At 57.2% G+C, this 13,268-nt stretch overlaps 1 long non-coding RNA gene across 2 annotated transcripts; it reads right to left on the bottom strand.

Annotated features, from left to right (window-relative positions):
• Positions 1 to 3,929: 3,929 nt before the first annotated feature.
• On the bottom strand, positions 3,930 to 13,052 carry LOC122424035. 2 transcript variants are annotated; one of them, XR_006264276.1, is made up of 6 exons: positions 12,818 to 13,052; positions 5,948 to 6,459; positions 5,442 to 5,584; positions 4,745 to 4,834; positions 4,224 to 4,350; positions 3,930 to 4,095 (listed from the first exon to the last, which is right to left on the bottom strand). It is a non-coding gene; the product is annotated as an uncharacterized LOC122424035 (long non-coding RNA). The 2 variants fall into 2 exon arrangements; XR_006264275.1 differs by having other exon boundaries at positions 4,745 to 4,814.
• Between the last annotated feature and the right edge of the window lie 216 nt (positions 13,053 to 13,268).

Raw genomic sequence — 13,268 nt, 5'->3', positions numbered from 1 at the left:
GGGTGCGAGGTCAGAACCAGCGTGGTGCCTCCCACACCAGAGCATCTGACTTGGCTCAGGGCCGGCCAGCGGGCACCCCGGGGGCACACGGCCTGCTTTTGGCTGAAGCTCTGTCTGGAGAGGGTGGGTCAGTGGCCCTCCGCCTAAGCACTGCCCTGGGCAGGCTCCTGTCCTGCTCCAGTGTACAGACCTGGACGCCTCTTGGGCGAAGGGATGGAATTAGGAAGCACTTAGTTTCCGAGGACCAGCAGAGACCTGAAACTTGGTGTGGGAGTGCAGGCGGGAAGGGGCAGGGTGCTGCTGCCAGCCAGCCTGGGTCCCACCTAGCCTACCCGCCCCCCACTTTGAGGGCGCCGCTCCCCCCACCCTGCAGTGCGACCCCCTGCTCCTGATCCCCTCTTAATCCTTGCAAATCCCCTGAACCTTTGCCACCACCCAGGCGCGGGCCATTCCTCGGACTCTGATCGGAGGCCGGTGGTGCAGCTGCGCGGAGCGGGCAGACAGGGAGCATTCACAGATAGAGCGGGACGCTGAAAAGCCTCACTGGCAGGGAAACTGAGGCACAGAAAAAGAGACATGACTATAGTAGCCTCACCCCCAAGTGTTCTCTGCGTCCCAGAGCCCCTGTTGTGACCCCATTTCACGGAATGGGAAGCTGAGCCCTGGAAACCGGAGAGTCGGGCTGAGCCCTTGCTGCGGGTGGCTGGAGCCGGGGGTGGGCCGGCTGGGGCGCGCGAGCCGATGCTGCCACCCGGCGGCGACGTGCGGACGCGAGGCTGCGGGCTCTCCACGACCGGATGGGAGGGGGTGTCGCGGGACGCTGGGCCACGCGGGGACTCGGGACTGCGAAGCGGACAGCGTGGCCCCATCTGGGCACAGATTCCGGGGGCCACCTTGCCCCCAGCGCCGCCAGCCTCAGTCTCCGCCTCCGATAATGGGGCGAATCCCGGGGACATGCGGAGTATGGCGGGACTTCGATAAAGGACCCCCCACCCCGCAGTGGCCGCCTCCCCCCGGCCCGGAGCCTCGGCGACTGCCGAGACCTCATGCCTCGTGGACCCCAGCCCCGACCTCGATCCGCTCCCCGGGTCGGGTAGGGAGACCTCCGAGGTCGGGCAGGCTCCTGGACGAACCGGGCGTGGTGGGGCCGGGAGAGGGACGCCTCGGTTAGTCCACCCCCCTCTGCCTGCTGCTCCCGGCCTCAGTTTCCCCTGGAGAACCGGGCGCAGAGCGCGCCTCTCGAGACTCGGGTACCACTGCGCAGCGTCGTGCTGCCCCCTGCTGGCCGCGGGGCCGAATGTCGGCCGAGCAGGTACCTCTGGGCGGCTTCCAGGCACGCCTGCTTGGGGTCCGATTTCTTGGTGGCATCTCCAAGGGGATTCCTGAATAGCTCCACGGTTGGCGGAAGTCTCGTGTGGAAGAGCTCTATGAATCCCTCTCCGTGTGTCTGTGCGTACACACACACAGAGGCCGCATGCTTGAGGTCCCTTCCCAGTCTGGGTCCCCAGGGTCCATTCCAAAGGCTCTAAGGTCTGCAGACACAGGTGGTTACCTGCCTCCTCCAGCCCCATCCCTCCTCCCCCACACCCCTCCTCTCTAATGGGTTTGCAGCTCCAGACATCCTGAATAAGGTGGTGGCCAGGGTCTGGCTCCAAGGGTCCCTCATCGGTTTGCTGGAAGTGGAGGGGGTGCTTCTGCTAGGAAAGGGGTTCTGGTACTCAATGAGTGTGGAGACATGCTGATGCCCAAAGGAAGAGTTATCCAGGATCAGAGTGCCCTGGGAACCCCAGATGGGTCTTAGGGCACCTTAGTGGGGCTCAGTGGCCTCAGCCCCTCTTCCCTGTGTGACCTCAGGCAAAGCGCTCAAGCTCTGCAACCTGGGTTTCCTCATGGCTACCTGGGACCAGCAACGGCACTTACACAGTCTGGGGTTCTGACATTTGATTGAGTTAACCTATGTGAAGGTGCCTGGCAACTCTGGCCCCTGCCTGCCCCTCAACTCCATCACACACGTGAGCGCCCTTGTTCTCCTCCCCCTTGTCTTGTCTTCTGCTACCTGAACACATCGAGCTAGTTCTGCCCCAAGGCCTTCGCGCATGCTGTCTCTTCTGGCACAGTGCTCTTTCCCTGGTTCTATGTGGCCTTAGCATAAGCGCATCGGAGGGGTGCTCACGTTCCTTCCCCCAAACGTACTCACTGGTTTCCTCTATCACAACGCTGCTGTTCCTCGTGACACTGAGGACAAAATGTGGTTATTTGTTCCCTAATTATTCCTTTCGCTTCCCTGATGGCTCAGTGGTAAAGTATCTACCTGCCAATGCAGGAGACTTGGGTTTGCTCCCAGGTCAGGAAGATCCCCTGGAGAAGGGAATGACCACCCACTCCAGCATTCTTGCCTGGAGAATCCCATGGACAGGGGAGCCTGGTGGGCCACAGTCCGTGTTGGTGTTCAGTCACTAACTCTTGTCTGACTCTTTGATTCCACGGACTGCAGCACGCAGGCTTCCCTGTCCTTCACTATCTCCCAGACTTTGCTCAGACTCAGGTCCATTGAATTGGTATGCTGTGGGGTCGCAAAAAAGTCAAACACAGCTTAGTGACTGAGCAACTACAACGGGTGCTCCTTGGGGACGATCTCCACCTCTGCTTTGGCTCCTGCCCTATCCCCAAGATAAGAGAGAACCTGGCATATAGTACAGGATTTATAAGCAGTTATGGAGTAAGTGATTTTCCAGGAGGCAGCTGCATCCATGACTGCAGAGCAGGGACCTAACATCGGCTCCTTTGAACCTTGAGTCTGATCTCAACCACCATCTCCTGCCTTGGCCACACCCCATTCTTGTGCACTTCCTCCTGCCTCATTCTTGCATCTTGTATTGGCTTCACTCTTAAGTGTTTCCTGAACCCCAGGATCTCCAACTAATGTGTGTTGTGTCCCGTCTAGATAAGCAGTGAGAGGATTCTAAGCCCGAGAAGGATCTGATGTGCCCCTGTTAGCTTTGAAGATGGAAGGAACTTCATGGTGAGAAATTCAGGTAGCCTCTATGAGCTGAGAGTCTTAGAACTGGAGAAAGAAGAGAGGCCAAAGCCCCATTTACAGGAGGAAGGCCCCTTGGGCTAGATGAGGTTGAGAGGAAATGGGCTGCAACCTTCAAGGTTGGGGTCAGGATGGCAGAGGGAGGGGGAAGGACGAGAGGTTGGCATTAGGAGGATGTTTGGGCCAGTCCTTGGAGAGTTACGTGGATGTGATCCATCACGTGGAAGTCCCTCCAGTATCTGAGGATTACTACCATGCAGGAGAATGCCGCATGCTTGCCCAGGCAGAGGAGATGCTGTTAGGTTGACCAGCTGTCCTGTCTTGCCCAGGACAGAGTGGGGGTCCCCAGGATGAGAGATTTTTCAGTTCTAAAACCAGATAGTCCCAGGCGAACTGGGCCGAGTTGGTGGCCTTAGCTAGAGCAATTCCTTTTCTCATTGCTGTAGACTAAGAGCCTTCCATCGGCACCTGCTAAGACATCCATACATTTTCTCGTGGAAGGAGGTCTGCCTGGGGCCCAGCCCCTTTCACTCCCTCTCCAAATTTTCCCATGCAAACACCTTCTCTTCACTCTTTTCAAAGTTCCATAGTACTCAGAAGCCCCACAGGACAGAGGGTGGAGACAGTGATGGACAGTGAGTATGGAAAGAAATGTCCCCATATCAGTACTCGGATGGGAGCAGACAGTTGGGAAGATAACCACTATTGATTTACACAACTTGCAGAAAACAATGAAAGCCATACTCAGAGGCAAATGTATTGCTTTGATCACTAAAAGGAAAGATGAAAATAAGTGAACCAAGTATTGAGATTAAGAATTTTTATAAGTAATGCATTAGTCCAGGATTTAGCAATTTAAAAAAAAAGGCCAGGTAGTAAATATTTTAAACTTTTTTAGGCCACATGCAGTCTCTTAACAGTCTTCTTTGATTTATTAATTTTTAACAACTCTTCAAAAATGTAAAATCCATTCTTAGCTTGGGGATTTGGCCCCCAGACACAGCTTGCTGACTCCTGTATTCCCAGGATATTTTCCATTGCAAATGACAGAAGCCAAGCTGTAAGCAATAAAAAAAAATTTTTTTTTTAAAGGGGGAAACTGTTGATTCACATAACTAAAGAATCTAAGAGTCTGATGGTAGTGTGCCTTCAGGCATAGCTGGATCCAGGGCTCAAACAAACTTACCAGTGATTCTTTATCTCTCCGTCAATTCTGCTAACCCAGAAGTCAGCCACATCCCAGGCAGCCAGTGGCCCCTCACCGCTCCAGGGTTCTGCCATGCAGGTTGACAACCACAGAAAAGAGAGCTCCTCTTTCCCAGGAGCCAACAAGGTCCTAAGATCAACTGCCATTGCCTTTGACTGGCCTGGAGGGGGCTACATGCCTATCCTGTAGCTGATTACTATGGCTGGGGAGGGAGGCACTGTCCTAGGATTTTGGAGCCCAGATTGGGGCCATTCCCATCAGCAGTGGCTCCAAGAGGGAAATGGAAGAAGAGAGTGAATGCTGGGTGGGAAAAATAACCAGTGTCCACTGCATGCTGAAAGCTCTGTGTTTAATGAACACTTATATAGCACACACTGTCATTAACTTGTTTACTGTTCATCACAGCCCTGTGAGGGAGGTTTTATTATCACCCCATTTACAGATGAGCAAACTGAGGCCTTGCTTAGGGACTTGAGGGTGATCGCGTATTGGAAACTTACCATGGCCTGTTCCATCAGTAGCTCAAGGAAGAAGGGCCACAAGCTCATCTCCAAGGATGACAAAAAGACACTGAGAAAAATGGAAGACTCCTTGATTGGAAAAAACAAACAGAAACTCTTGACAGACAGACAGAAACTCTTAGAAAACACGGACCCGAGGCTGCGCCATCAGCATGACAGGAAATACTTGGACTTCATCATCTACCTCCCTTGCTCTCTCTCCCCAGAGCCGGTCTTTTGAGCCCTTCACTTGCTCCTCTAAAGCCATTCAGCCTGGAGTCCCGGCAATAGTCTGGTCCATGATTTGACGCTGCCTCTGTGCCTTTTCCACGCTCTTCCATCCTGTTCCCCATCAGGAATTGCTTTCCTTCTCCTTTCTACCACTATTTACAGCCTGACTCTGACCGCTTATCTCCTGAGCCCTTAGGCTGGGTCAGGTCATAAAGGGTTCTGAGAGCCAGACCAAGACCTTGGACCTTGTCCTTGGCAAGAGCCAAACACTATGCCCTCAGGTGCCTGAGCGAGCCGGGGTTTCTCAATGGCAGCACCACGGGCTTTCAGGGCTGGACCATTCTTGGTGGGGGTGGGGCACCATGGTGGGCGCTGGAAGGCGTTTAGTCGCATCCCTGGCCTCCACCCACTAGAAGCTTATAGCATCCCTCCCCTCATTGGAACAACCCAAAGTATTTCCAGATACCCTAATGAGAACCAGAGGTGCAAGCTACAAGGCATGGACTTGTGAGCGTGGAGGATGCAGGTTCTGTCCATCCTGTGGCTCGGACATCCCCAGGACACGGCTGAGTCAGCCAGGCATAGATAAGCATGGGCACATCTGCAATCCTGCTTGGCGGAAGCAGAAAATTCCAAATAAGCAATTTCCTTTTAAGCCCGTGACGCAGCATCTGCATTCCCTCTGCCCACATTCCATTGATTCCGGCCGGATTCTGCTCACACTCAGCTACAAGGGGCAGGGAACCCAGGTCATGAGCTGAGCTGCTGGCCAGGCCAGTTTCCACTTAGAGGACTGGTGGTCACACAGACCCAGACTGGGGAGAGGGGGGCAATGGGTTTTGGAGGACAAATGACAGTCCTTCGCATTCCTTTAGGCTCTGGTCCCACCCCCACCCCCCATAGCCATTTTCTGACATCTCCCATGCTATCCATCGGATTCCCATGAGCCCCTCTAGGCCCTTACTCCCTTACCTTAGTACAGGAGACCTTGCATCCAGAGTCAGGTCCTGACCCAGCCGGTCATCCACTGGTCCCATGTGAGCCACCCAAAGCACATGCAGTCTTTCGGCCTGATCACTCCTCTGGTTTTCGTGTTGGTCTCTCTTCTTTAAGACTTCTTCCCCACTATACCAGCTTTGAATAGGGTTGACTGCCTATAACAGCAAAGCTCAAAACTGCAGTGCTTAAACAAGGTAAATGTGTGTTTTTTCTTTCCCATAAAAGAACTCTAGATGTGGGCAAGCTAGGGCTGCAGTGAAGGCCATACATGTCACCAGGGACGCAGGGTCCAGCCCGCTCATTGCTCTACACCCTGAGCATGTGTTCCTTCACCTCAGACTCCAACGTGGCTGCCAGAGCTCAGCCATCACATCTGCTTTCCAGGCTGCTGGTTGGACAAAGGGCCAAAGAAGGGCAGGTCTCTTCCCATTCCTGGATACTCCTATTTCTCATTGGCCAGAACTTGGTCACGTGATCATACCTAGCTGCAAGGGAGGTGGGAAATGTGACCTTTTAGCTGAGCGGCACTAGACCCAGGTAAAACTGGAGCTCCATTACTAAGGCAGGTGGGGAGATGGCTATTGGAATGCACGATCCCTGATTTCTCCCCACCCCGCGATCTACTCGGACGTCCTCATCCCCAGTCCATTCAGACTGCGGACAACTGGTTGTCCAGACTTTCCTCCCTTGGGGCTCAGCTGGGCCCCAGGCTGCAGTCAGATCCAGAAGCTCTGGGCTGAAGGAATAAAGGAGCAGGTGGACACCCCCCTCCCCCCACCACACCCCCAACCACCCCTGTTCATGAGAAGAGTTTTGAGTCAGAGCCAGCCCAGGCTGATCTGGGCAGAGCCACTGACACAGGGCCGGGGGCTGCAGGCGAGGCCTCATTGTCTAATGCAAACACTTTCATGTCTCCTGGTCGTCACTTTGCCACTGCGTTTAACGTTATGCATTTTTCATGCCTCTTAAGCCAAGTATTCTTTAGAAAACAGGACTGAGTCACTCGCTTTCCCAGCCTCTCCGAGAATGACTGGCCAATCATGTGGGGGAGGGGGAAGCTCATTTCTGAACTGGGGACTCATCCTTAAGAAGTTGGATTAACTGTCTGAAATGTAATTGCATCTGAAGCCATAATCCTATTTACCAGGTTGATCTCCTAAAAGCAATGGGCTGTTTGTTCTTTGTCTTGGGCACCAAGAACCAGTGCACCAGAGCCGACCACTGACCACAATAATGCCTGAGAATCTGCATTCTTACCCCACACCCCATGTGACTCACGAACAACAAAGACTTTGACTCATGGCCCTCACGGCTTTAAGGGTGGGAAGACTGACAGGGAGGAAAAGGACCTCCAGGGTCATCCAGCGGCCCAGCAAGGACTGGAGGAGCCCGGCTGTGCCGCCCCAGCACCCAGGGTGCCCGGGGGTTCTCACCCGGCCCTGCTCCTGCGGCTGCAGCCGGCAGAGCCAGCATCCAACCCCGGGGCCCGGGCCCCTGGCCTGGCAATATGGACTTCCTCGCCTGCATCCATCCCACCATGCAGGGCCCTGGGGAGGTGGGCACGCTGACCTGGACTCCACAGATGCCCCTCACGTTGGCCTGAGATGCACACAGGCCACCGGAGGGCAGCACCCGGCCTTCAGGGCCGTCTCCAGTCCTGGCCCGGGAAATGCCTTGGGATCTGGAAAGCTCGGGGCCGTGGCTCTTGGGAGGTTGTCACCAGTGTTCAGGCCTTGGCCAGCAGCACTGACGCCCTGTGATCCCTGATCACTGGTGGCATCTCCGTGATGGTGAATGAATGAATGAGTGAATGGGTGAACGAACAAATGAAAGAGGTGACGGACCCGCCTTGAGCCTGCCAGACCCTGCTTCCTTCCTCGGCATCTATCACGCTGTAGCCCCCCAACCCTGGCATGGTGTGAGGGGGTTCTGGGAGGGGACCCTCACAGCTGGCTCCTCGGCTCCTGGTGAGCAGGCACAACGTGGGGGAGGGCCGGGGACAGGGTCTGGAGACGGGGGCTGTGGGCACCAGGCTCTGTGACTCTGAGCCCCAGTTTCCCCGTCCATGAGATGCTTGCTTCTTGCCTCCCTGGTTGTCACCCTGAGTGGGGCCTGGCACACATTTCATGCCCTGTAAGGAGAGGCGTCTTGCCAGTGCAGGCATGATTGCAAACACCGGGGCATCTCCAGGGTGCTCATGATACGGAAACTGCTCTGCTCCGTGACACCTGCTCTTTTTTTTTTTTAATTTTTTTTTTTTTCTGATGAGGACTATTTTTACAGTCTTTGTTGAATTTGCTACAGTATTGCTTCTGTTTTATGTTTTAGTGTTTTGGCTGCAGAGCAATATAGGAGGTTAGCTCCCTGAGCAGGGATCAAGCCCTCACCCGCCTGAATTGGAAGGTGGAATCTTAACCACTAACCACCAGGAAAGTCCAGACCCTTCCTCTTGTGAGGAGCTGTGCCCAAGAGAGAGAGCGGGTGGGCACACGAAGGCAGTCCAACCTGCGTCCTCTTCCTCCAGCGGGGACCCCTGTGGAGGGACAGGGTGAATCCAGGCCAGGACCCAGGACAGAGCCCTGCCTCCGGGAACGTGGGTGCTGCTGGCACACTGCCCCCTCGCCCACCACCCGGAACATGGGGAACAGCAGCTCCTGGGCCCCACTGCATGGCTCTGAGCGCGCTCCAGGTGCCTCTCCCCTCCCTGCCTGCTGGGTGGTGGACATAAAGAGATGCCATGGTGCCTGGGCCTGGGGACCACGCTCAGCCTCCCCTCCCCTGCCCTCTGCACATCTCCCCACCTTCCCTGGTGCTGGCCCTTTCACCTGATGATTGCTTCTTAAGACGGTCTGCCTGGCTCATCCTTCAGGGCTCGGCAAAGGCTGCCTCCTCCAGGAAGCCCTCCCTGATTCCCCCCATCAGGTGCTGGCCTCCCTGGGGCACCCATGGCCCCAGGCTCCTGTCTGTTTCTGTGACATCCCCCAGGGAGGGCAGAGACACCCGATTTCTTCCTGGGAGTCTGGGGCTTTTACGACATTCTCTCCAGAAAAACTGGAGACAACATAGGAAAGGTTTTAGAGGGTGGAAGTCAGCATGGTGCAAGTGAGCCTGCCTCAAACACGCACATCTCACTGATTTCCTGGCTGGTGAAAGTGTCTGCATCTGGTCTTCTCTCAGAACCAGGCCAGGACGAATCTGAACCTGAACCTGACCCAGAAAAGTGCTGAAAATGCGCTCTGGGTGCTGGATGGGCTTGTGACTGAGTTCCACTGGGTCTCTGACCCCGCCCATGAGGATGCTGGGGCCCTGTGGCCGCTGGGCTTTTAAAGCAAATGATAACCACCCTGCAGTCGTTTGGCTGATGGGGTCAACGTAGCTGATACCTCCTTCTCTGCCTGGAGAATCCCATGGACAGAGGAGCCTGGTGGACTACAGTCCATGGGGTCGCAGAGAGTCAGACATGATTGAGCGACTTTCACTTCACTTCTCTGGCCAGAAAAAGGGCCTTTTCTGGTTGTTTTCTTTTTTAATTAAGTATGTTAATTGGAGGATAATCTGGTTGAGCTTTTAAGAGCCCAGAGAAATGGGTGCAGACTTTATAAGGCTCTGAAGCTTTCGCTATGCCCCCTTGGACCCCCAGGCCACGGGCGCGTGGAGGAGGGCAGAGATGGGGCACGCATGGAGGGGCCTGCTGTTTCAACTGGAGGGAGACCACGGGGGAGGCTCCAGCATCCCTGGGCCCAGGGTCCGCACCCATCTGGGACAGAGGCTCCTTCAGGGCGTTGGCAATAGCCCCAGAAGAAAGGGGGCCACTGGTCATGTTTGATGGGCAAGCCATGCTGTCCAGGACCCCGGGGTCCAGAAAGAAACTGGATGACTCTGCCCTCCTGGGAAGATGCTCCAGAAACTTGACAAGAGCCCAGGACCCCGGGAGCCCCAAGGAGGCCAGACAGGGGTGTTCAGGGAAGGCTTCTTGGAGGAGGGCAACCTTTGCCGAAACTTTTAAATTATTTAAAAAAGATTTTGGCCGGCCTGTGGGATCTTAGTTCCCTCATCAGGGATCAAACCTGTGTCCTCTGCATTGGAAGCATGGAGTCAACCACTGAACCGCCAGAGAACTCCCTGTATTTCTTACTATAAATTCAGTGTCACGCTTCCTGGCTGGCCCTCAGTACTGGGCTCTGGAGCCTCTTTGCCTTAGTGTGGAGGGCAGGGGCCTCCCTCTCCTCTAGGGGGAGTCAGGATCAGGGTTGGGTGATTGCAGCCGGGCAGGCTGGGGGCTGGGGAGGCCTGGAACCCCCTGGGCAAGGAGGGCTGCCCGGGATGGCAGGGTGACCCCAGCCTGGCGGCAGAGGTGAGGCGGGGGAAGCGGGTCCTTTGAGTGAGGGGCCTGGGGACACCTCCCTTCCTGGCTCCATCTGAACTGTGGGGACAAGAGCAACATTCACTCCTGACAAGTCACAGGTCTCTGTCCCCTCCACCGCCCCACCAAGAGTATCCCCGCCCCGGTCCCTAGGATTCGCGCGGGCTGGTCTCCGTCCCCAGACAGCCCCAGCCCCTTGCCCTTGACCTTGGGGGTCCAGCCCAGTTCTGGGTTCCTCCGGAGTCCCTGACATCCCCCAGCGTTCCCACCAGAGGGCGCCTTGCGGCCGGGAACGGCTGTGGCTCCGGACCGGCGGGGCTTGAGGCAGGGCGCTGTGGGGCAGACTCGTGGAGGGCTGAGGTCTGAGATCGGGCAGGCCCCTCCCTGGGGGTGCTGCCGGGGGGGCTGGGAGGTGAATGGTGGGGGGCCTGGGGAGGGGGCTCCTCCCCCCAGGCGGGGAGACTGAGGCGGGATGACGATTTGGATGCGGGGGCCCCATGGGGCTACGGGGCTACGTGAGCGCCCCGAGGACCTCGAAAGGGACACAGCAGAGGCCGGGTGAGCGTGGGGAGCAGTGTGTGCGTCCCTTCATTGCTGGGGCCGCCGGGGTGTGTCCGTCTTCCGGCCGGTGTGGCTGTGGATGTGCCCGGGAAGGGGGGGCGTCCAGGGACTCTGCTTCAGGTCCCTGGGGCACCCCAGGACGGACTGCCGGTCACCCACCATGTTTTGCCTTTGAGGAGCCATCAAACTGGTGTCCACGGTGATGGCACTGGCCACCTCCCCCCTGCACCCCAAGGCCTCCAGTCTCTCCTCTCCTGTGACCAGCGCTTCTGTTTCATTGTTACTGTTCTTTAGCCTCCTAGTGGTGTGACGGGCACCTCCTGCTTCTACGGCTGAATAATACCCGGAGCTCTTCCTCAGGGGCTCAGTGGCAGGAGGGAGACCCCCTGAAGCCAGCAGACCCCCCCAGGGTCAGGGGCGGCCACGGAGGCAGAGACTGGGGGACATCAGTTCTTCTGGGAAACTTCCAGAGACACAAGGCGAGCAGACCCGCAGAGCGAGTGTGAAGTCTAGCGTGCTCCAGGCGGCGGTGGAGCACACACACTCACGGGCTCAGAGACACACACTCAGAGACATGCACGCTCACATGCTCACAGGCACGCACACTCAGAGACACGCACGCTCACATGCTCACAGGCACGCACTCTCAGAGGCACACACTCTCACATGCACATAGACACACACTATCAGAGACACAGACACGGACACTCACACACAGGCTCACAGGCACACACACTCACATGCACACATTCATGCACAGACACACACTAAGAGACAGACACACACACACTCATGCATTCACACACAGAGACACACATTCACACACTCATGCACTCACAGACTCACACACACACACAGACACACACTCACACAGGCACACACTCACAGACTCACACACTCACACAGACACACATATGCCCACATGCACTCACAGACTCACACACACACACACACAGGCACACTCACAGACTCACACACACACACAGACACACACTCACACAGGCACACACACTCACACAGACACACATACGCCCACACGCACTCACAGAGACACAGCCTGGCATCTGGACAGACACACACCCAGACACACAGCCCAACGCACAGACACGCCCCCTCACTGTCTGAGGGCCGCGCTGTCCTCCCAGCTCCCTCCCTCAGTCCTGTGTCAGCCAACAAGCATCTTTCTCAGGCCTAGTGTGTACCAGGTTTTATGCTAAAGGTTTTGGAGAATGCAGAAGTGAGCAAAAAGTTAACTCCTTCACCCTGAAAATAAAAAGCGGAGCCAAGTCTGGCAGGAGAGGTGAGACCCAGCTGGAGCTGCACAAGCCCCCTGCCCAGAGCCCTGCGGGTCTCAGGCGGCCTCAGACGCCGAGAGCCACAGGCTGACCAGACTGACGGGGCTCCCTGAGGCCCGCGGGGCGAGCGCGGGCAGTGAGGAGCCCAGCTGGCCCAGGGCAGGGGATTCGAGGTCCTGGGGGGCCTCTCGGCAGAAAGGAGCCCGGGAGGCTGGGGGCCTGGCGAGGGCGAGGGGACGGCAGGCCTGGGAAGGAGCCAGTCCTCCGCTGGGGGCGGGGAGGCGGGACGGCCCACCGAGGAGCAGGGCCTCTCTCTTCGGAGAGTTTGGCTCCCAGCTCCTTCCATCCGGTTCAGAGGGGCCGGCCTCCTGGTCTGCAGGCCTGTCTCCAGGGACAAGCCCTGGGGGTGCAGAGGAAAGGGGCTGTCCGTGACTTTGACACCGACAGTCACTGGGGTACGCAGCCCCCAGCCTTTGGGCCCCTTAGAGATGAGCACAGAGATGGCGCATGTGCTACCAGAGGTGCGCGGGGGCTGGGGGAGCACGCGAGCTGGGCCTGCAGGGAGGCGCTGCCTGGAGAGGGTGGGCAGTGGACGCAGGGTCTGGGTGGTTGGGGGGAACTCACCCAGACTCACTGGCAAGAGCAGGGACCAAGGCAGACAGGTCCAGCACAGGCCTGAGCCGGCGTTGGGGGCTGGGGTGAGGGAAGAGGGGAGGACCGCCTGTGAAACCCGGACAGGAAGGGGAGATGTGGGCCAGGAGAGGCCCCTGCAGCTGCAACCAGGAGGAGGTGGCCTTGAAGGGACCTGGAGGCCAGCGTGGCGGGCAGAGGGCGCGGCCAGTGCAAAGGCCTCATGGTTAGGAAGAAACTCACTGTACCCTGAGGGCGAGGACTGAAGTCCCCCCACCCCCAGCCCACCCCCGGGAGGGCTCCGGGGCCACTCGTCATTTTAAGGCTGGAAGGAATCAGTTGGATTCAACTGGAGGCGCCTCCTCTGGGAATCAGACGCCTTGGATTGCAGCGCCTGCCAGAGGGTTCACTCCAGGACACGCTGTCTTCTGAGTTCCGGCTTCCT

This window comes from Cervus canadensis, chromosome 21 (genome assembly GCF_019320065.1).
Source record: "Cervus canadensis isolate Bull #8, Minnesota chromosome 21, ASM1932006v1, whole genome shotgun sequence".
In the NCBI taxonomy this organism is placed as follows: Eukaryota; Metazoa; Chordata; class Mammalia; order Artiodactyla; family Cervidae; genus Cervus; species Cervus canadensis.
Note: the sequence above shows the minus strand (reverse complement) of the source record. Positions and strands in the feature narration are given on the sequence as shown.